We start from the raw sequence: 21,931 nt of genomic DNA, 5'->3' as shown, positions 1-21,931 counted from the left end.
GAAGAACAACTGGGCAAAAAGCTCGACCTTGGACTACTCAGCGCAGCGAACAGGAGCAGCTAACAGGGAGTTTGCCTGGGAGTTCACCTTCGGGAGGAGCCTCATACCTGTTTTCACCTTTCTTATACGGTGTTTCTCTTGTGCCCTTCAAGGTGGCACTAGAAACAAATAAGGGATCTATGAAAAGGGAAAATATGGAGAGTGAGAGGTCTGTTGTTGTGACCTGCATGGCATGTGTTATGTTTGTGTTCCTCCCGAACGATAGAAAGGATTTTCTATGTACCAAGTGTAAGCTGGTAGCCATTTTAGAAGAGAAAGTTAAAGGACTTGAGGCACAAATATCAACCCTCAGGTCCATCAGAGGAGGTGAAGACTTTCTGGACAGAAGGCAACAGATAATACTGCAGGAAGAGCAGGCTGCCCAAAACAAGGAGGAGAACTGGAAGCGTGTTACCTCCAGGAGGAGAAAACCAGTTCCAGTCTCTCCAATTCCAGTGGAGTTAAGTAACCGCTTTCAGCTTCTCTCCACAGGTGATACGGTGGAGATGATTGGGGCTGATACAATCCCTGGGAGGTATCTGAAAGAGGCCCCATGGTTTAGAAGGCATGGGATGCGCAGTCCTAGGGATGGGAGTTCTACGACCACCACCCCCAAGAGAAAAAGATGAGTGGTGGTGGTTGGGGACTCCCTCCTAAGAGGGATGGAGTCATCCATCTGCCACCCGGACCTAGAATCCAGGCAAGTTTGCTGCTTGCCTGGAGATAGAATTCGGGATATTACAGAGTTGCTGCCAAAAATTATTTAACCTGTAGACTATTACCCCTTCCTACTTCTTCATGTAGGAACCAATGATACAGCCAAGAACAACTTTGATGAGATCACGGCAGATTACGTAACCCTAGGGAGGAAGATCAAGGAACACGGAGCACAGGTGGTCTTCTCATCTATCCTCCCTGTGGAAGGAAGGGGTCTGCGTAGAGATCATCGAATCACAGAAGTAAATGTGTGGTTGTGTCGGTGGTGTACCAGGGAAGGATTTGGTTTCTTTGACCATGGGATTCTGTTTCGTGAACAGGGATTGCTGAGAACAGATGGGATCCACCTCACTAAAAGAGGAAAGAGCATCTTTGCGGGCAGGCTTGCAAACCTAGTGAGAAGGGCTTTAAACTAGGTTTGTCGGCGGAAGGTGACTCAAGCCCGGAGGTAAGTAGGGAAGGAGGAGGGAACAATCAAGTGGGTTTCTTGGGTGAAGAGGAGAAAGTGGGCCAATTGGCCCCTTCTCTAAGATGCTTGTACACTAATGCCAGAAGCCTGGGGAACAAACAGGTAGAATTAGAGGCCCTGGCACAGTCACACAAGTATGAGGTGGTTGGAATAAAGGAGACTTGGTGGGACAATTTGCATAACTGGAGCACGGTCATGGAAGGTTATAAACTGTTTAGGAAGGACAGATGGGAGAAAAGGAGGAGGAGTTGCGCTCAATATCCGTGTCTACACGTGCACGCTACTTCGAGGTAGCGGCACTAACTTTGAAATAGCGCCCGTCACGGCTACACGTGTTGGGCGCTATTTCGATGTTAACATCAACGTTAGGCGGCGAGACGTTGAAGTCGCTAACCCCATGAGGGGATGGGAATAGCGCCCTACTTCGAAGTTGAACGTCGAAGTAGGACACGTGTAGACGATCCGCGTCCTGCAACATCGAAATAGCGGGGTCCGCCATGGTGGCCATCAGCTGAGGGGTTGAGAGACGCTCTCTCTCCAGCCCCTGCGGGGCTCTATGGTCACCGTGTGCAGCAGCCTGTAGGCCAGGGCTTCTGGCTGCTGCTGCTGCAGCTGGGGATCCATGCTGCATGCACAGGGTCTGCAGCCAGCTGTCGGCTCTGTGGATCTTGTGTTGTTTAGTGCAACTGTGTCTGGGAGGGGCCCTTTAAGGGAGCGGCTTGCTGTTGAGTCCGCCCTGTGACCCTGTCTGCAGCTGTGCCTGGCACCCTTATTTCGATGTGTGCTACTTTGGCGTGTAGACGTTCCCTCGCAGCGCCTATTTCGATGTGGTGCTGCGCAACGTCGATGTTGAATGTCGACGTTGCCAGCCCTGGAGGACATGTAGACGTTATTCATCGAAATAGCCTATTTCGATGTCGCTACATCGAAATAAGCTACTTCGATGTAGGCTTCACGTGTAGACGTAGCTTATGTGAGGGAGCAGTATGATTGCTCAGAGCTCCAGTATGAGGAAGGACGAAATCCAGTTGAGTGTCTTTGGATTAAGCTTAGAGGTGGAAGGAACAGAAGTGATGTTGTAGTTGGTGTCTGCTATAGACCGCCAGATCAGGGAGATGAGGATTTCTTCAGACAGCTAGGTGAAGCTTCCAGATCACAGGCCCTGGTTCTCATGGGAGCCTTTAATCATCCGGACATTTGTTGGGAGACCGATACAGCAGCACACAGACAATCCAGGAAGTTTTTGGAGAATGCTGGGGATAACTTCTTGGTACAAGTGCTCAAGGAACCGACCAGGGACCATGTGCAACTTGACCTGCTGCTCACAAACAGGGAAGAACTAGTAGAAGAAATAGAAGTGGGAGGCAAAAGTCAGCATGGTTTCTGCAGAGGGAAGTCGTGTCTGTCTAATCTATTAGAATTCTTTGAAGGGGTTAATAAACATGCGGACAAGGGGCACCCAGTGGACATAATATACCTAGATTTCCAGAAAGCCTTTGACATGGTCCCACACCAAAGGCTTTTATGTAAATTAGGTGGTCATGGGATAGGAGGAAAGGTCCTTTCATGGATCGGGAATTGGTTAAAAGACAGAAAACAAAGGGTTGGAATAAATGGTAAATTTTCACAATGGAGGGGGGTAACTAGTGGTGTTCCCCAGGGCTCAGTCCTGGGACCGATCCTGTTCAACTTGTTCATCAATGATCTAGAAAATGAGGTAAGCAGTGAGGTGGCAAAGTTTGCAGATGACACCAAGTTGTTCAGGACAGTCAAAAGCAAAAGGGATTGTGAAGAGCTACAAAAAGATCTCAGCAAACTGAGTGATTGGGCAGCAAAATGGCAAATGAAATTTAATGTGGGTAAGTGTAAGGTAATGCATGTTGGAAAAAATAACCCAAATTACACGTACTACATGATGGGGTCAAATTTAGCTACGACAGATCAGGAAAGGGATCTTGGAGTTATAGTGGATAGTTCTCTGAAGACATCCACGCAGTGTGCAGCGGCAGTTAGTAAGGCAAATAGGATGTTAGGAATTATTAAAAAAGGGATCGATAATAAGACAAAAGAGATCATACTTCCCCTATATAAAACTATGGTACGCCCACATCTTGAGTACTGCATGCAGATGTGGTCTCCTCACCTCAAAAAAGATATATTGGCATTAGAAAAGGTTCAGAAAAGGGTGACTAAGATGATTAGGGGCTTGGAACGGGTCCCATATGGGGAGAGGCTAGAGAGACTGGGACTTTTCAGTTTGGAAAAAAGGCGATTGAGGGGCGATATGATAGAGGTATATAAAATCATGAATGGTGTGGAGAAAGTGAATATAGAAAAATTATTTACCTTTTCCCATAATACAAGAACTAGGGGACACCAAATGAAATTGATGGGTAGTAGGTTCAAAACTAATAAAAGGAAATTTTTCTTCACACAGCGCACAGTCAACCTGTGGAACTCCTTGCCCGAGGAGGCTGTGAAGGCCAGGACTCTAGTAGGGTTTAAAAAAGAGCTTGATAAATTTTTGCAGGTTAGGTCCATAAATGGCTATTAGCCAGGGATAAAGTATGGTGCCCTAGCCTTCATAACAAGGGCAGGAGATGGATGGCAGGAGATAAATCACTTGATCATTGTCTTCTGTTCTCCTTCTCTGGGGCACCTGGCATTGGCCACCGTCGGCAGATGGGATGCTGGGCTTGATGGACCTTTGGTCTGACCCAGTATGGCCATTCTTATGTTCTTATGTTCTTATGAGGGAACCTGGGCTGCAGCAACCAGGAGATCGTAGATTTCAGGATCCGGACAAATGTAAGAAGGGTGATCAGTAACATACAGACCCTTGATTTCAGAAGAGCAGACTTTGACTCCCTGAGAGACCGGATGAGGAGGATCCCTTGGGAAAAGAAGATGAAGGGGAAAAGAGTTGAAGAGAACTGGCAGTATTTTAAGGAAGTCTTACTGAAGGCACAGGAACAAACAATCCCGCTGCGTAGTAAGAAATGCAAACATGGTAGGCAACCAGCTTAGCTTAACAGGGAAATCCTTAGTCAGCTTAAACTCAAAAAGGATGCATACAAGAAATGGAAACGAGGACAGTTGACTAAGGAGGAGTATAAACATATGGCTGGAGAATGCTGGGCAGTAATCAGGAAAGTGAAAGCACAATTGGAACTGCAGCTGGCAAGGGATGTGAAGAGTTACAAGAAGGGTTTCTACAGGCATGTGAACAATAAACAGGTTATCAGAGAAGGTGTGGGGCCTTTACTGGAGGAGGGAGGTAACCTAGTGACAGATGATGTCGGAAAAGCTGAAGTACTCAATGCTTTTTTTGCCTCAGTCTTCACGGACAAAGTCAACTTCCCCATGACGGTCCTAGACAATGCAGTATGGGAAGGTGAAGGGCAGCCATCTGTGGGGAAGGAACAAATTCTGAGCTATCTAGAAAAACTAGATGTGCATAAGTCCATGGGTCTGGATTTAATGCTCCCCAGGGTACTGAGGGAATTGGCAGAGGTCATTGCTGAACCTTTGGCCATTATCCTTGAAGACTCTTGGAGATCAGGGGAGATACCACATGACTGGAAGAAGGCAAATGTATTGCCCATCTTTAAAAAGGGAAAGAAGGACAGTCCAGCGAACTATAGACCAGTCAGCCTCACCTCAATCCCTGGGAAAATAATGGAGGGGATCCTCAAAGAATCCATTTTGGAGCACTTGGAAGAGGGAAAAGTGATGAAAAGTAGCCAACATGGATTCACCAGGGGCAAGTCCTGCCTGACCAATCTGATCAGCTTCTGTGACAAGGTAAACAAGCTCCATGGACATGGGGAAGTCAGTGGGTGTGATATACCTTGACTTCAGCAAGGCTTTGGATACGGTATTCCACAATATTCTTGTCCATAAGTTAAGGAAATATGGATTGGATCCTTGGAGCATAAGATGGATAGAAAGCTGGCTTGATGGTTGGGCCCCACGGGTAGTGGTCAATGGCTCAATATCTGGATGGCGGTCTGTTTCAAGCAGAGTGCCACAAGGCTTGGTTCTGGGGCCTGTGTTATTCAACATCTTTCTTAATGACATGGATGAGGGACTGGATTGTACCCTCAGCAAGTTTGCGGATGACACAAAACTAGGGGGAGAGGTAGATTCATTGACGGGTAGAGAGAGAATCCAGATGGATCTGGATAAATTGGACAACTAGGCCAAAAGAAATGTGATGCAGTTCAATAAGGAGAAGTGTAGAGTCCTGCACCTGGGGCGGAAGAATCCCAAGCATTGTTACAGGCTGGGGACTGACTGGCTCAGCAGCAGTACGATGGAAAGGGACCTAGGGGTTAAGGTGGATGAAAGGCTGGATATTCAGTAAACAGTGTGCCCTTTTAGCCAAGAAAGCTAATGGCATACTGGGGTGCATTAGGAGGAGCATTTCAAGCAGATCTAGAGAAGTAGTTATTCCTCTTTATTCGGCACTGGTGAGGCCACATCTGGAATATTGTGTTCAGTTTTGGGCCCCCCAGTATAAAAAGGATGTGGATTTGCTGGAGCAGGTTCAGCGAAGGGCAATAAAAATGCTTAAGGGTCTGGAGCACAAGACCTATGAGGATAGGCTGAGGGATTTGGGCTTGTTTAGTTTACAGAAGAGAAGACTTAGAGGTGATTTAATAGCAGCCTTCAACTTCCTGAAGGGGAGCTCTAAAAAGGAGGGTGAGAAATTGTTCTCAGTGGTGTCAGATGGCAGAACAAGGAGTAATGGTCTGAAGTTGAAGAGGGAGAGGTGTAGGTTAGATATTAGGAAAAACTTCTTTACCAGGCGCGTGGTGAAGCATTGGAATGAGTTGCCTAGAGAGGTGGTGGATTCTCCATCCTTTGAGGTTTTTAAGTCCCGGCTGGACAAGGTCCTGGCTGGGATGACTTAGGGGGGGTTGATCCTGCTTGATGCAGGGGGCTCGACTAGATGACCTCCTGAGGTCCCTTCCAGCCCTGTGATTCTGTGAAGAGAGAACTGTGGGGGCTGGTAGGCAGGACTCTCCCCACCTCACCTCTCAATAACGTGAGGCTGATGTGGCCCAGGCTGTGGGGTCATGAGGCAGTGACACAGCATCATTCAGCCCAGTGCCACATGGCACCATGCCTTCCTGCTGTGCTGGTGAATGGAGTGTAAGTGTAAGGAGGCAGCGATCCGTAACCATGCAGCCAAAGCTGCACAACATTTCAGCATCTGCTCATCACGATTCCGTCGTGGGCTGCATGATTTAAACGGCACCCGGGAGAAAGGGAATAAAACCCCAGCCTGGGCTGACATGCCTAAGTCAGCGTTTTTAAGCTTGCAGATTCCAGCTCTCAGACTTTGTCCCATTTCCAAGGGTTCTGGACTGACAGCTTCTCCACTGAAAGATATTTCCCCTGGGCTTTACACTCCTCATTCGTCTTGTTTTTCCGCTCTGGAACCAGCTTCCTCAAAGCTGTTATTTCCTGTCACTTTTCCGCATCTCCAGGACCCTGCACTGCAGTGGCCATGACTTCTGACCTCCCTCTTGTCCCCTCCCTCTTTCCTCTCCCCCCCCCCCGATTTATGTTAGGAGCTCCCTCCTTCCCAACCCCATCAAAGCCTGGGAGAGGTTGCAGAGCAACCCCTGACCTCACTTGGAGAAAGGTCTGTTTCAAGAACCTCCGGTTGGGAATTAGGGCAGTAAAAGCTCCCCTGAAGTGTGGTGGGGGAAGGGCCTGAGTGTTGATTCCTTCATGCACAAGCTGGTCAAAATGCATCTGATTTTCCACTGCATGCACTTCAGAGACCACCAGTGAGCCTTGATCTGGGGCCGGGGGGGAGACCCCAAACAAGGAGCACAAAGAGTGGAGGAGGAGAGAAGCTGGAAGGCCAACAGCTCCTCAATTTCTTTAATATGGATAAAGTTTTCCATAACGTCAGTTTCAAGATGTAGCTTTCAAGATGTCAATAATACACAGGCCGAGACGGGCAGGAGGACCCCAGATCTGTGCATGTCGGGGTGGCAGTACCTTCGGTGCTTATGAGGTGGACCATTTCCAGCAGTAATGAGGCGCAGGGTACAGTGTGACTTCTCCAGGTCTCGTGCCTGCTTCACTTGGATTGATTCCAATTTGCTCCTTTCCTAGGAATTCGTTGTACTTGGCAGGCGCCACCAGAGAGCTAACACTCCCAGCTGTCTGTGCCAAGGTGGCTCTTGCTGTGTGAACTCTGGGGTTGTGGCGCAAGCAGAAGAAGGCTGTTTGGACCCTGGGCTCTGCTAAAAACAGCAAAGACAACCACACCAGAAATACATACCCTAGGAGGGTCACAGAAGAAGGGAGGAGCTTGGACTTGTGGCTGGAGTCAAGCCAGCCTTTTCTGAGATTGGAGGCAAAAAAGATTTTGGGGGAAGTTGGGAGGAAGCAAGCAAGCAAGAACAACTGTTACTAATTCCAACATCAGGTCTGCAGACAGAATTCCCTGAAAGCCTGACTTTTTGGCTGGGGAAGCAGCTGGATGGGAAGGTAATAGAAAGCAGATGGGCTCCAATTTGGCCCAAGAGGAACATTCAAGGTGCCTCCTAGTGCAGAGGGGAGGAACTTAAAGCTTTTAAAGATGCAGGGCCTTGCTGGTCCAAGGTTTCTCATCCAGTATGTGCAAGTTATGAGCTCAGGTGTCCCTTTCACTTACTGAGAGAGAAATGAACGCAGACCTGGATTTCTGCTCCCAGCGTACCTCGGGGGCAGGAAATACTTGTGAAGCAGCCCCTCCCCATCCCCCTTCTACCGACCCTCCGTCCCTGATGTGCGATGTCAGCTGGTAAAAAGGAGAACACACAGCCCTCAGATGCAGAACTTCCAGAGTGTGGTTTTGGTGTTGGTTTTGGTGTTGCAACAGTGACAGAGAGGTAGCCGTGTTAGCCTGTATTTCAGCAAAGCAAAGCATCTTAGCTAAGTGATGACTGAGTGGCTAATTCCTGGCCTTGACCTAGGCCATCACAGTGCAGTAAGAGGTAGTGCTGGCTGGGTGCACTCTCCAAACCAGAGAAGCCCAGGCCCTGAGTGCTCGGTTAATGCCCCAAGCCTGCTCTCTGTATCGGGTGAGGAGAGGGGCACAGCCTGGAAAGAGGATGGTCCAGGTACTAGCTTGGAACGCACAGGGCCTGGCTCCAGTTCCCAGCTCTGTCCCACAATTTCTGGGTCACCGAAGGCAAATCACCTGCACTACAGCTACTCCAGGGCCCTCCCAGTGGTACAGCTGTGCCACTGTAGCTACACTGCTGCAAGATCTCCCAGATAGTGACTCTCCTGCTGGCACATTAAACCGCCCCCAGCCAGAGGCAGTAGCTGTGTCGGGGGGGCAGCGTCTCTCACCAGCATAGCGCTGTCCCTGCCAGCTCTTTTGCCGCTGAAATTTATGTCACTTGGGGGAGGGTTTCATGTGCCTACCGAAAAAAGCAGAAGCACAGACGGCCTTAGTGTCCCCGAGCCTCAGTAAACCATGACAGGCTGAGGAGCTCAGGGCCATCAGCACCCTGGGTAGACACCATCAAGCCAGGTGAACGAAGGGAAGGAAGATTTTGCACCCTCTCAACAGCCACCATTAACCAGACTGTCCCTTCAGGCTGCTCCGCTCCTCTCACCGTAGCTAGTGACCAAACCCAGAGCGTGGCTACTGAATGGCAGCAAGGACCCACACTCAGAAAGGCCCCGGGACTGGTGCAGAGCAAAGATCTGGCAGGGAGAGAGGTTCAGAGTTCATCCAGATCGACACTGACTCATCCAGAGATGATCCCAGTCTCTTCTCCCTCAACACAAGCCCCCTCCACTCGCATGACTGTTGGGGCAGAAAGAATTCTGGGTTTGAGCCTTTGTTGAAATATGGCTCTTAGACACAGCAAATCCTGTCAAAGGTGAAGGAAGGGTAGTTCCTTGTCATCCCAGAGTGCAGTGCCAAAGCCAGTCTGGCTCATTCTGCTCAGGAGTATATAACAAGCAAGGCCAATGTGTCGGCTTATCACATAACCTCTCCATTATCAGCTCTGAAGACCTAGGTCTTGTCCATGGATGAAAATGAGGCACTGGAGAAGGCCATTGGCTAGGTTTCTGTGTTGCTATGAAAGGAGGAGACCAGCAGGGACCATTTACCCCATATGTGAAAGCTGAGACATTTGTGACCAAGAAAATGCCAAATTACTCCAATGGGGATTGCCTTTTCTTGCAAGCCAAAAGCCAGAGCCGCCATTACCTTGGCCAGGCAGTAGCTGAAGGGAGTCCGTGGCTAGACTGTCATTCCTTGTGGCCAACCTGCACAGCATCCCTAGACTACCAGTGAAAAAGGGCCACTGGGAGAACACCCTCCTCAAGGTCCACACCCCGTCAGCCTTTCTTTAGTAGGATGATTACTAATTAAAACATGAATTTTCCAGACACTTGACAAACTCAGTTCCTATCAGGGTCCTCTGCTCTGGAAAGGAGAAGAAGGCTGTCCTTCTGGGCTTGGAAGTGTGGTGAAATGGCACGCAGAGACCAACGCCAGCTGGCCACTCGGCACTGTGCTACTGACTCTGATTGGCCACTCAGCAGGACGAGGGGCAAGACGCATCTGGTTTGAAGTGAAATGTTCAGAAACCATGGGAATTTTTAAAAGTAATTTCATTTTTGGTTGAGAGAAATGAGCCCTTTTTTGAGTTTTTAACCAAATCCAAGACTCACCAAGTAGCTTCGCTTCTCATGGTGAAGGTCTCACATGCCTCAAGTTCTTGGTTGGAGGAACACGACAGTGCACTGCTACTCACCAGGAATAGCATCGCACAGGGGAAATCGAAGTATCAGCCTCCAGAAATGAACGGGGCATGTGCCTGGCTGGGGCCTACGCCAGGGTTCCCTCTAATTTTTTCCATCTGTGCTCAGAGTAGTTTTGTTCTGTGCACTGAGGCATGTGTGATGTGCACCACCAATAGAAACACGGGCTGCTGGCTGTGGGTGTTCTGCAGATCAGCTGGGCGGCATTTGCATCTGTCTGGGGCAGCTGCTGAAGCACCCAGCATACAGGGAACACGGGTCTACACCTTGGGGTGGCCTTCCTCTGGCAGATGGCTGTCCAGCGGTGGGTTTCTACAGCAGCTGATTGTGGCAGCAGCTCAGCACCTGCCCCAGCCCCAGCACACTTACTGCTCAACCCCTTTCCATTCTGTGACATAGCATGGGCACCCAGGTGGCCGTATGGCCCCTGGCCAGGCCACGACAGCCTGGTCGGTAGTTCTGCAGTCAGTTTCCCTCCAGACGCAGAAGGGGCTGTACGCAGAGGCTATGGCGAACAGAAGAGGAGCGAGGAGACAGGAGACACCAGCGGGCTCGGAGCCAGAGAGCCTCCTGTCTGCCCAGCTGAGGTCATTGGGACTTGAAGAGACAGTCATTAGCTGGGTTAGAACAAGCCTGGAATGACTAACCTGCCTCTTGTCTTTGAAGTAGAGCCCTCAAAGTGGCTCCCATTTCTGTAGGGCTCACGTCCCACTGTCTCCCTGCATGCTGCATGCTCCTGCCTTTCTGGGAGAACAATGAAGGCACTGGTGAGTCCCAAGCTGGGCACTGCTGAATGATGGTGGGTCTGTGGGACTGTGGCCAGCGAGGGATGTTTAGCACAATTGGGGTTGTTCTCCTCAGCACCTGGCAAGCCTGGTCAGGCTCCACAGCAGAGAACCCCTCCCTACAGCTCTGTATAGCCCCAGGCAGGGACCAAACGCAGAGGTCACCGTGAAGTTAGCCCCCATCAGCCAGGCAAATAGGGCTCTAATTCCCCCAGGCCTGGGGCAGAAGATAGCACATTGTAATGGAAGGCAGTAGAGACAAGGCGGAGAGATTCCGGGGGGAGGGGGGGAGGGCTCTTCCCAGCTCCGCAACTGACTTGTTGTGTGATCTTGGGGGAATCACTTAAACTGCATGTGTCCCACTTTCTTCCTCTGTCCTGACGTACTTCTCCAGCCTCCTTGTGCAGGGCTTGGAGAGCATCCTCAGGGAGGTGCTAAGGGCACTCACTCATGGGGACAGCTCTTCTGAGTTGGCAGCAATGGCTGGCCCACCTTGCACAGCAGGCTCTGCCCCTACTGCCCCCCCACCCCCTGTCCTTACACCACACAGGTTAACCAGCTATGGACCGAGTGACACATGAAGCTCCTGCCCTGCCCTCAAAGGAGCCACTGGCCCCCAGACAGCTGTTTCTTTAAGGAGAGGAAGCTAAGCGTTCCCATGCAGGTCCCCTCTCAGACAGGAGTTACGCAACGGCTTGGAGCAGTTCCATCTGACCCAGACTTGCTGGCCCCCAGCCACTTCACTCCTCGCTGGCTTCAGCTCTTACGAAACGGCAGTGAGAAGAAGAGCTGGCAGTCACTGAGCGACCAGCTCTGCCATTGTCGTGTGTGCATGCATGAGTGCACACAAACTGATGCGATGAGGGCTGTGTGTTTGTGCGTGTGCCACCTACGTTTACGCGTGTGTGTGTGCCGTCCATACAAGGGCTGCATCAGCTGTGTTCCATTTACACACGCATGTGTATGTGCTTTTTGTGTGCATCAATAGGTGCATGAACACGAGCCAGCTACATTAGCGTGCACCATCTATGCTCATGTTTACCACCTAAACATGTGTGTCTGGCTGTGTACACTGTCTACCTGTCTTTGGCCGTGTGGCTGCATATGAATCCCATCCACATATGTAAATCTCTCTACACCTGTGTCCAGCCCGCAGCCTGTGCTACCCAATCATAGAGACAGAGCTCTTGAAAATCTGACCCTGGATACTCTCAGAAAATCTAGCCCGAGAGATCAGGCACATGTATGCGCTAACCGCTCCTGCCAGGAGCCTGGACTGGATAAGCTCTTGAGGTCCCTGCCAGTCCTACGAGTCTATGATTCCATGTGTGTGTGTACATGAACACAAGACACATGGACCGGGTATTTATTGATGTCTCAGCTGACAAAGAGAGGTTTAGGATACAACCACAAAAGACAATCAACTAACCCTCTTTGCACTGGTTCCAGAGCCACGAACACCTGCCTGAGTCGTTACCATTCAGCTGGGCAGCACTAGGACTGGCAGAGCATTTGGCACTCAGAGCCTTCACCCCAGCTCTGCAGCCCCTGCATCTGCTCCTGTCAACTGGGTCTTTCCCTGCTCACTGGTTTGCAGTTCCATGGAGTGGTGCCTCTGGCATCCTGTCCTCAGACATAAGCTGCCCTGTGTGCAACTGTCAATGGCACCACTGTGCTCCTGACAGTTTATGGGGTTCAGGGTGGGCAGGAAACACAGACTCACCCCTTGCTTGGGAGTCAGTGAAGGCAGATTTCCTCCACCCCCTCACTGTCCTTTCCTTGTCCCTGGCAAGCAGCAGCATCAGTGCTCCCCAGCAGTGTCGCTGGCTCTGCTTTGCTTGTTCTGAGTGTGTCAGGACTCAAGAAAGCACTCCTGGTTCTGCACTTACACCGACTGCTGAGCCAGGTGTTAGTATCTGCACAAGGCGCAGAGCCACAGAGAATCCAGGCCACATTGTCCATGACACCAAAGAGCTAGTCTTGATTTCTCCTTTCAAGCACAAGTCCCACTGATTTCCTAAGCTGCGTCTACACATGCACGCTACTTCGAAGTAGCGGCACCAACTTCGAAATAGCGCCCGTCGCGTCTACATGCGTCGGGCGCTATTTCGAAGTTAACTTCGACGTTAGGCGGCGAGACGTCGAAGTTGCTAACCTCATGAGGAGATAGGAATAGCGCCCTACTTCGACGTTCAACGTCGAAGTAGGGACCGTGTAGACGATCCGCGTCCCGCAACGTCGAAATTGCTGGGTCCTCCATGGCGGCCATCAGCTGGGGGGTTGAGAGATGCTCTCTCTCCAGCCCCTGCGGGGCTCTATGGTCACCGTGGGCAGCAGCCCTTAGCCCAGGGCTTCTGGCTGCTTCTGCGGCAGCTGGGGATCTATGCTGCAGGCACAGGGTCTGCAACCAGTTGTCAGCTCTGTGTATCTTGTGTTGTTTAGTGCAACTGTGTCTGGGAGGGGCCCTTTAAGGGAGCGGCTGGCTGTTGAGTCCGCCCTGTGACCCTGTCTGCAGCTGTGCCTGGCATCCCTATTTCGATGTGTGCTACTTTGACGTGTAGACATTCCCTCGCTGCGCCTATTTCGATGTTGGGCTGAGCAACGTCGAAGTTGAACATCGACGTTGCTGGCCCTGGAGGACGTGTAGACGTTATTCATCGAAATAGACTATTTCGATGGCACAACATCAAAATAAGCTATTTCGATGTTGGCTGCACGTGTAGACGTAGCCCTACAGAGTAAGAGCGTCAATTCCCAGTCCTATGATGGCACACAGCACACACCCCCGGGGAAAGCCTTACAGCACCCCAGTGCCTGTCCTCCCGAAAGTTCCCTGCATGTTTCATCAACAGGATACGGTGACCACTTCACCCCCTGTGGGTGGAGCACAGCAAGTGTTTAATGCGCACATTGGCATGCCAAGGCAGCAGGCAGAGCAGAATTAGAGTGAGTGCACAACTGTCCTAAAGTGGGTGCTCATCTGTGACTGTGGTGAGCAACGTCCAAGAGAACCACTTTTAAACCCGGAGCAGGGCATGCTTGTTAAATCCATTAGCAGAGGGCAGCCATATGAAAAGTCACACTTCTAGGGACATAGGCCGAAGGCATCCATCCAGGATGGGGCTTTAGCCTGGGAGACAGCGACTCTGGCCTCTGGGGCACCAGCTGAACAGGAGCGCCCTGGGCTGTGGCCAAAAGGGCTAATGCAAAAGGGCTAATGCATAAGGACATAAACAGGGCAGTCTTGAGTTGGGGAGTTATCAGAACTCTGGATTTGGCACTGGCGTGATTGCTGCTGTGTCTAGTTCTGGTTTCACCACGCAAGCAGGATGCTGATAAATGGGCAGGGTCAGGGAAGAGCCATAAGAATGATTAAAAGTAAGAGAGACATCACCGTGTCAGTCTGTGTTCCAACAGAACAAAGCAGGAGTACAGCAGCATTTAAAGACTAACAAAATGATGTATTAGGTGATGAGCTTTTGTGGGACAGACCCACTTCTTCAGATCTATACAATTTCCAGTCCAGATCCAAGTATACATAGCACAGAGGCAAAAAAAATTGCAATAAAAACTGACAAATCAAATACATTAACTGAAGGAGGCAGGTAAGGGGTGAGGGATATTAAGGGTTTTGCCTTTTCTCCCCTGCTTGTGGGCTCTCCCCTGAAAGGCGCATATGAGCCAGATGATTTAGATTTCATAGCTATGGCAGTGTGTGCTTTGACTTGACAAACATGGGTTTCTAATGCAGTGGCTGCACCTCAAAGGTCATGGAGTGAGTTGTCTGTGCCTGGTCACCGATGAGACATCATTGTTCATGGCTCTGGCCTATAGTGCTGTTAGCCTGACATGGGTTTGAACTTGTCCTTTTGTTGTAGTTTCAACTGAAGGGTGGCTTCCTGGTGCCACTGCAGTAAATGGCAGACTGCCCAGTAGTGCAAAAAGACCAACTCAAAGCCAGACCAATGCATGCAGTCTGTATTCAGGCGCGTTTCGCAAACAACTGAAAAGGAGCAGAAACCTGTTGGTGACCTGACAAAAAAAAAGATGGAAAATGGAAGTGCTGGAAACCCAAAAGCAATAGCATTGGGCTGGGACGCTCGACAGAAAAGGAAAGTGACTAGAAATGGTGCCACTGAATATTCTTCTTCTTTCCCTGCCCATGGGGCTGGGGGAAACCGAAAAAAACCCAACTAGCATCACTGGAGAACAGTCATATCCTCAGCCGGGGCAATTGATGTAGCAATACCACTGACTTCAGTGGAGCTGGGCCAATTTAAACTGCCTTCAGACTTAATCCAAGGTGTTACTGGTACTTAAGAAGAGAAATACTTCTCTTGGGGGTGCCCCTTTACCATGTGATTCAGCTCTGGAAACTGATTCTGCAAATGTCCTTGTGGGTTTTTGTGTTTCTCACGTTGGAATCATCCCATGGCAGATCTGATCAGCTTACAGGCCAGAAGATGGTTTTCCTAATTAGCAGCCATGTAAGTGTTGCTGAGAGCTCAGCTGGGTTCTTTCTGGCTTGTGCCTCACTCAGAAATTGGAGTCTAACTTTGCCACAAAACTCAAATCTGCCTCAACCCTTTTCCAAAGCAGAGAAAGTTTTGTTCACTTTCTATTGGGTTTAACCTGATTTACACAGCCCCTGGACACAGCTGGTCTGGGGAGGGACAAGCAGGCAACAGGCTCTTCCTACGAAGGGGGAGCTTGGATGGGCTTTAGATATGGATGGAACCATCCCACCATCAGATATTCTCCCTTCCCTTCCCAAGCACCGCTCCTGCTGAAGTCAACGAAATGACTCCTCCATCATCGGAGACTGCCTCGAGCAGCATGGCGTGTGCCATCCCCTGCACTGTGGGGCAACTGGGACCAACAGTGTTAGCTTGCCTCACCTGCTGCATCACCCCACTCCTCAAGGGCCTCCATCGCCTGAGGTTCAGTGACCCAGCTTATGGCCTGTGGGGCTCTGGGTTCTTTGCACTTGGTGATGCCATCTAGTGGCCAGCAGCCTGCACTAACAGACAAGACAGGTAACTTTCACCCTGTAAGAACAGGAAATCCAGGACAGCTGGTTATTCAGTGTGGCTGTTTAAAGTGCCTTGCTATTTCTTGCCAGGGTGGGAGGGTCTGTATACCTAAAGGAAGCCAACAGCCCTCCCTGAATCTACCAGCTCTCTTTGTCATGGGTTTTGTTTGGGCAGTTCTGTGCCCAGTATTCTGCCACCAGTGCAAACTGGGCAAAGGGAGATATACTTGTCTCAAAGAACTGTAAGGGACCTTGTGAGGTCATTGAGGCCAGTCCCCTGCTCTCATGGCAAGACCTATCACCATCCCTGACAGATTTTTTTTAATCTATTTGCCCCATATCCCTAAATGGTCCCCTCAAGGATTGAACTCACAACGCTGGGTTTAGCAGGTCAATGCTCAAACCATCGAGGGTTAGTTAATTTGCCCAGAAGATTACATGAGCAAAGTCTATGAGAGCTGACAATCTGGAAATGAGAAGCGAGTAGGGCTGGAGAACCACACACAAGCATCTGGGAGGTTTGAATGTGAAGGAGTGCAAAGGAACATACAGGGAGGTCTAAAGGCCTATAAGTGAGAATAGTTGGATGAACAGGAGCAAGGAAAATACTTGGTGTGGTTAATGCAAGGAATTCTTTCTGACAATGAGAGCTAGAACCAGGGGATCATTTCAGAAAAATACAAGAGCAGGACAGCCATGTGGCAGCAAACAGAACATTATATGAGACATTGTATTACGCCCTGCAAAGTCTGGAGGTGGGTGCGATGGAACAGCTAATCAAGCGCTTAGACCTATAAAAATTGAGAGGGGGAAAAACAAGGTTTTGGGGAGAAATTGCCCTCTTCCCTATAGCAAAAGATGCCCCTGACTACAATTTGATGGAGGCACGGCACCCACACAACTACAACACCACTGCAAACTCTAATTCAGTGTGCAGTGGGGCCTTCTGCCCCACACCTCTTCCAAGGGGTCATGACTTGGTCATGAGGGGGTTGATCCTGCTTTGGGCAGGGGGCTGGACTAGATGACCTCCTGAGGTCCCTTCCAGCCTTATGATTCTGTGATTCTGTGACCCGTGGCAGCCCTCTCCCTTAGAAGTCCTACTCAGTTTAGCCACCCCAACAGTCAGGCCCGGTGGCCTAGTCTTCTAAGTTTGGGCCCAGCCCAGTCACTCAGGCCCAGCAACCTAATCACTTGCGGTTAGGCCTGGTGGCCTAGCCACTCGCAGTCAGGCCCAGCCCAGTCACTTAGGCCCGGCAGCCTAATCACTCGCAGTCAGGCCTGGTGGCCAAGTTACACACATAATAGTTTGCACTCCCCTTTCCTGGGGGTCACCGAGGCAGGGGTAAGGGAGCCCAGCCACTTGCGGTCAGGCCCGGCAGCCTAGTCACTCGTGGTCAGGTCCAGCCATTCGCAGTCAGGCCCAGGCTAGTCACTCACGATCAGGCCCGACCTAGTCACTCGCAGTCAGGCCCGACCTAGTCACTCGCAGTCAGGCCCGACCTAGTCACTTGCGATCAGGCCCAGCCTAGTCACTTGCGATCAGGCCCAGCCTAGTCACTCGCGGTCAGGCCCGACCTAGTCACTCGCGGTCAGGCCCAGCCTAGTCACTCGCGGTCAGGCCCAGCCTAGTCACTCGTGGTCAGGCCCGACCTAGTCACTCGCGGTCAGGCCCAGCCTAGTCACTCGCGGTCAGGCCTGACCTAGTCACCTGCGGTCAGGCCCAGCCTAGTCACTCGCGGTCAGGCCCGACCTAGTCACTCGCAGTCAGGCCCAGCCTAGTCACTCGCGATCAGGCCCAGGCTAGTCACTCGCGGTCAGGCCCAGCCTAGTCACTCGCGATCAGGCCCAGGCTAGTCACTCGCGGTCAGGCCCGACCTAGTCACTCACGATCAGGCCCAGCCTAGTCACTCGCGGTCAGGCCCAGCCTAGTCACTCGCGATCAGGCCCGACCTAGTCACTCGCGATCAGGCCCAGCCTAGTCACTCGCGATCAGGCCCGACCTAGTCACTCGCAGTCAGGCCCAGCCTAGTCACTCGCGATCAGGCCCGACCTAGTCACTCGCAGTCAGGCCCAGCCTAGTCACTCGCGATCAGGCCCGACCTAGTCACTCGCGATCAGGCCCAGCCTAGTCACTCGCGATCAGGCCCGACCTAGTCACTCGCGATCAGGCCCGACCTAGTCACTCGCGGTCAGGCCCGACCTAGTCACTCGCGGTCAGGCCCGAACTATCACTTGCCGTCAGGCCCAGCCTAGTCACTCGCAGTCAGGCCCGACCTAGTCACTCGCGGTCAGGCCCGAACTATCACTTGCGGTCAGGCCCAGCCTAGTCACTCGCGGTCAGGCCCGACCTAGTCACCTGCGGTCAGGCCCAGCCTAGTCACTCGCGGTCAGGCCCGACCTAGTCACGCGCAGTCAGGCCCAGCCTAGTCACTCGCGATCAGGCCCAGGCTAGTCACTCGCGGTCAGGCCCAGCCTAGTCACTCGCGATCAGGCCCAGGCTAGTCACTCGCGGTCAGGCCCGACCTAGTCACTCACGATCAGGCCCAGCCTAGTCACTCGCAGTCAGGCCCAGCCTAGTCATTCGCGATCAGGCCCGACCTAGTCACTCGCGATCAGGCCCAGCCTAGTCACTCGCGATCAGGCCCGACCTAGTCACTCGCGATCAGGCCCGACCTAGTCACTCGCGGTCAGGCCTGAACTATCACTTGCGGTCAGGCCCAGCCTAGTCACTCGCAGTCAGGCCCGACCTAGTCACTCGCGGTCAGGCCCAAACTATCACTTGCGGTCAGGCCCAGCCTAGTCACTCGTGGTCTGGCCCGAACTATCACTTGCAGTCAGGCCCAGCCTAGTCACTCGTGGTTAGGCCCAGTGGTCAAGTTACACATATAACAGTTTGCGCTCCCCTTTCCTGGGGGTCACTGGGGCACGGGTAAGGGAATCCAGCCCCTCGCAGTCAGGCCCGACAGCCTAGTCACTCATTGTCAGGTCCAGCCACTTGCGGTCAGGTCCAGCCTAGTCACTCACGGTCAGTCCCGGCGGCCAAGTTACACGTATAACAGTTTGCGCTCCACTTTGCCGGGGGTCCTTGGGCACGGGTAAGGGATCCTGGCCCTCCCTCTGCACCAAGCCCCAGCCCAAGGCTCTGATGGTGGTGGGGGTTGCTCCCAACCACCAGCTTAGCAAGGAATCCCTCCACAACACACTAAGCACACTGGGTTGTCTTGTGGCTCCCTGTCCTGGGCTATTTCCTGCTCCTGTCAGCTGTGCCGGGCATTGCCTGCGCTCAGGTTGCTGCCCCCTCAGGCTCAGGCTGCTCCCAAGTTAGGCCAGGAGCTCGTCCTCCCCTGGTGGCCAGCCCCAACTGACTGGCCTTTATACCACGGCTGCAACTGGAGCATGACCAGCAAGGCTGTGGGGGGTTGCCTTCCCCACCCAATAAACCCGTCCCTCACCCTCTGGCCAGTGCAGGGTTGGTGCACCTGTCACACAGTGGAACAGTCTCCTAAGAAAAGCCAAGAAAGCTTCATTGATGGAGACATGTAAATGTAAACTGAGAAAAGCACTGGTGAATCGTTTCTAGGGAAGTGATGAAGTAGGTCTGGCTCACCTAATAAATCAAACGGCTGGTCTTTCAGGTGCTACAGGACTGCTTGGCTTTTTGAGACTCCATGGCATAATCCTTTTTTGGCTGGGGAAATCTACTAGATGGCCCAAGGAAGTCACTTCCCTTCCCCACAGCTTCCATATTTCTATGCTGGATCCAACCCGAAAGAAACCACAGCGCCTGAGACCCTCCTGGCACACCTGATGCCAGAGCTGGAGCAGTCAAAGTCCAAATGCTACTGACAAAAATAAAGAACCCCAGGATAGAAGTCCCTGGCTGGTGTGTCCAAGTGAGAGAGAGACTTCTCCTGTGGAAACAGGCATCAGCCCGGATTAGAACGACTCAAGTCTTCCAACCCCTTTGATATCTGACCAAACTGGGGCTGAAAAAAACATCCCTGAACCGGCCCCAGTTTGAAAATTTAAATCTTGCCGCACACCCCTCATTGGCGCCAGAGTCAGAGGACAGCAGCCTGTCTGCAGCACTCAGCCCCGCACAGCATTCAGCGCCTCTCTTGATTGTTCTTTGGCAAGCCAGTGCCAAGGGTATTTTATAAACTCCTTTCTATTTATAGCACAGCTCTAATGAGATAATCCGCTGGCATGTCACCATCGCTAATATTTACCTTGATGTTTAAAATAACATGTTCCAGGGGATTAAATTAGAAAGAAAATTAAAAATATAATCAAGGCAAAGAAATACATGACCAACCCAATTTGCCAAACGCCTGATGCTGCTCACAAAATTAGCGGGTCTGTAGCTTTTTGGGGGCAGACAGTTTATAAGCCACATAGTACAGGAGAGAGAGCAAGTCCTGGCAGGCCCTGAAGTCAGAGCAAGCAAGAGAGCAATGTGTGCTTATTCTCAGGAAGAGGGGCAGCCAAGAACATACAATTCTGCAGCACAGATAACAGCTTAGGATCTTGGTAATTAAGAGTTTTACCCCACAGCAGCTTTGCAAAAGGGAATCAGATTTTAGAACAAACAAACATGCAATCAGAGGACTCCGCACAACAAAAGAGGTTGACTGGTGTGTATGGGAGAGAGAAAGACAGTGAGGGCAGATGGCTCACTCCTGCTGTTTGCAGACTCTCTGAAACACAACCCGGAGGTTTTATGGAAACTCTGAATGTTGGAGCCGGGTGAACATGGTTTTCATTCTTATAAATGTTTTTCCAGCAAGCCGTATTCCTCAGCCTCATTCCTTCAACCAGAGACTGTTGGGATTTCAAAGAACATTTGCATAAACCCCCCTTCCAGAACCCCATGAGCCCACCCTTGGAGAGTGGCCTCTGCAAAGATTTCTCTGTTAAGAGAATGTATTACCTTTTCTAGCTTTTTCCTCTCTTTCGTCTGCTTCCCCCTGCTAGTCTGTCAGTTTCTCTTCTTTTTGCCCAGGAGCAGCCAAAAGGTTCTCTCTCCTTTTTCTCTCTCTCCTGCGTGTGTCAGACACTTTCCAGGCTTCAAGGTGTCACCCTTCCTCAAGTCACAGCAGAGTAGCCTTCGGTCAGAGGCCAGCCGCTCTCCTCTGAGAGGCTTTGCTGAGAAGTCTCCTTTCAGGAAGTGAGCGGTAATGAGAGAGTGGCTTGCAAGCAGCATGGATAGGGGCTGCTCAAAGAGAAAAAAAAATCACCACTCTCGCAGGAATTTTGCCAGGGATATACAAAAAAAAAAAAAAAAAAAAATCAAAACCCCAGAAGGCCATAAAAGCCCTGCCCAGACTGATGAAATCACTGCAGAAGGCAGGCCTCTTCTGCTACAGAATCAAACCCCTCTCTTTCAGGGTTCTAAAAGGAAACACTCAATCCCTTACTTGGATTAACAGAACCAACTACTTGTTCTAGGCTTGCACCAGGCCCATCACAGTGGGATTCTGCTCCAAGACTGGCTGGTGCAGCAAGGGCTACGACAGTTACATATGATAAATAATTTTAATAATTGATGATCAGGAGACTCGAGCAGTACTTCTCAACCAGGCGTACATGTTCCCGTGGGGTACTCGAAGTGTTCCTGGGGCACATCACTCATCTGGGTATTTGCCAGGTTGTACAACAGGTTACATAAAAAGCACAAGTGAAGTCAGTAACAGACTGAAATTTCATCCAGCCAGTGACTTGTTTACAGTGCTCCCCATACTATCCACCGGTGTGTAAGTACAGTATTTCTATGCCAGTTGATTTATTCTACAAGTATGCAGCAGAAGAAGAACATAAGATGTTTTCCCACCATGGTGCATGTGACACTTTTGCATGTTTAGGTCTGATTTCGGTAAGCAAGTAGGTTTTAAGCGAGATGAAATTCAGGGGAATATGAGCCAAATGAGATTCCTGAAAGGGGCTCAGTTGTCTGGAAAGGTTGAGAGTTACTGAACTGGAGGACCGGATCTGAAGGCCATGTGCACCAGATGTTTTAACAAGTGGGCTGCTTTCATTTTTCACAATGAACAAAGGACAGATCCCACCCCCTAAACCCATATGTTTCTTTTTCAC

At 51.0% G+C, this 21,931-nt stretch overlaps 1 protein-coding gene across 2 annotated transcripts in view; it reads right to left on the bottom strand.

Annotated features, from left to right (window-relative positions):
* ADAMTS10 (ADAM metallopeptidase with thrombospondin type 1 motif 10) overlaps nucleotides 1-20,954 on the bottom strand; it is a 149,214-nt gene extending 128,260 nt beyond the window's left edge. For both annotated transcript variants that reach the window (XM_074978344.1, XM_074978345.1), the window contains exon 1: nucleotides 20,769-20,954. The gene's annotated coding sequence lies outside the window, so the exon portion shown is untranslated. The remainder of the gene's footprint in view (nucleotides 1-20,768) is intronic.
* Between the last annotated feature and the right edge of the window lie 977 nt (nucleotides 20,955-21,931).

This window comes from Carettochelys insculpta, chromosome 27, assembly GCF_033958435.1.
Source record: "Carettochelys insculpta isolate YL-2023 chromosome 27, ASM3395843v1, whole genome shotgun sequence".
Taxonomy (NCBI): domain Eukaryota; kingdom Metazoa; phylum Chordata; order Testudines; family Carettochelyidae; genus Carettochelys; species Carettochelys insculpta.
The sequence above is the reverse complement of the archived record's forward strand: the minus strand, read 5'-3'. Positions and strand labels throughout refer to the sequence as shown.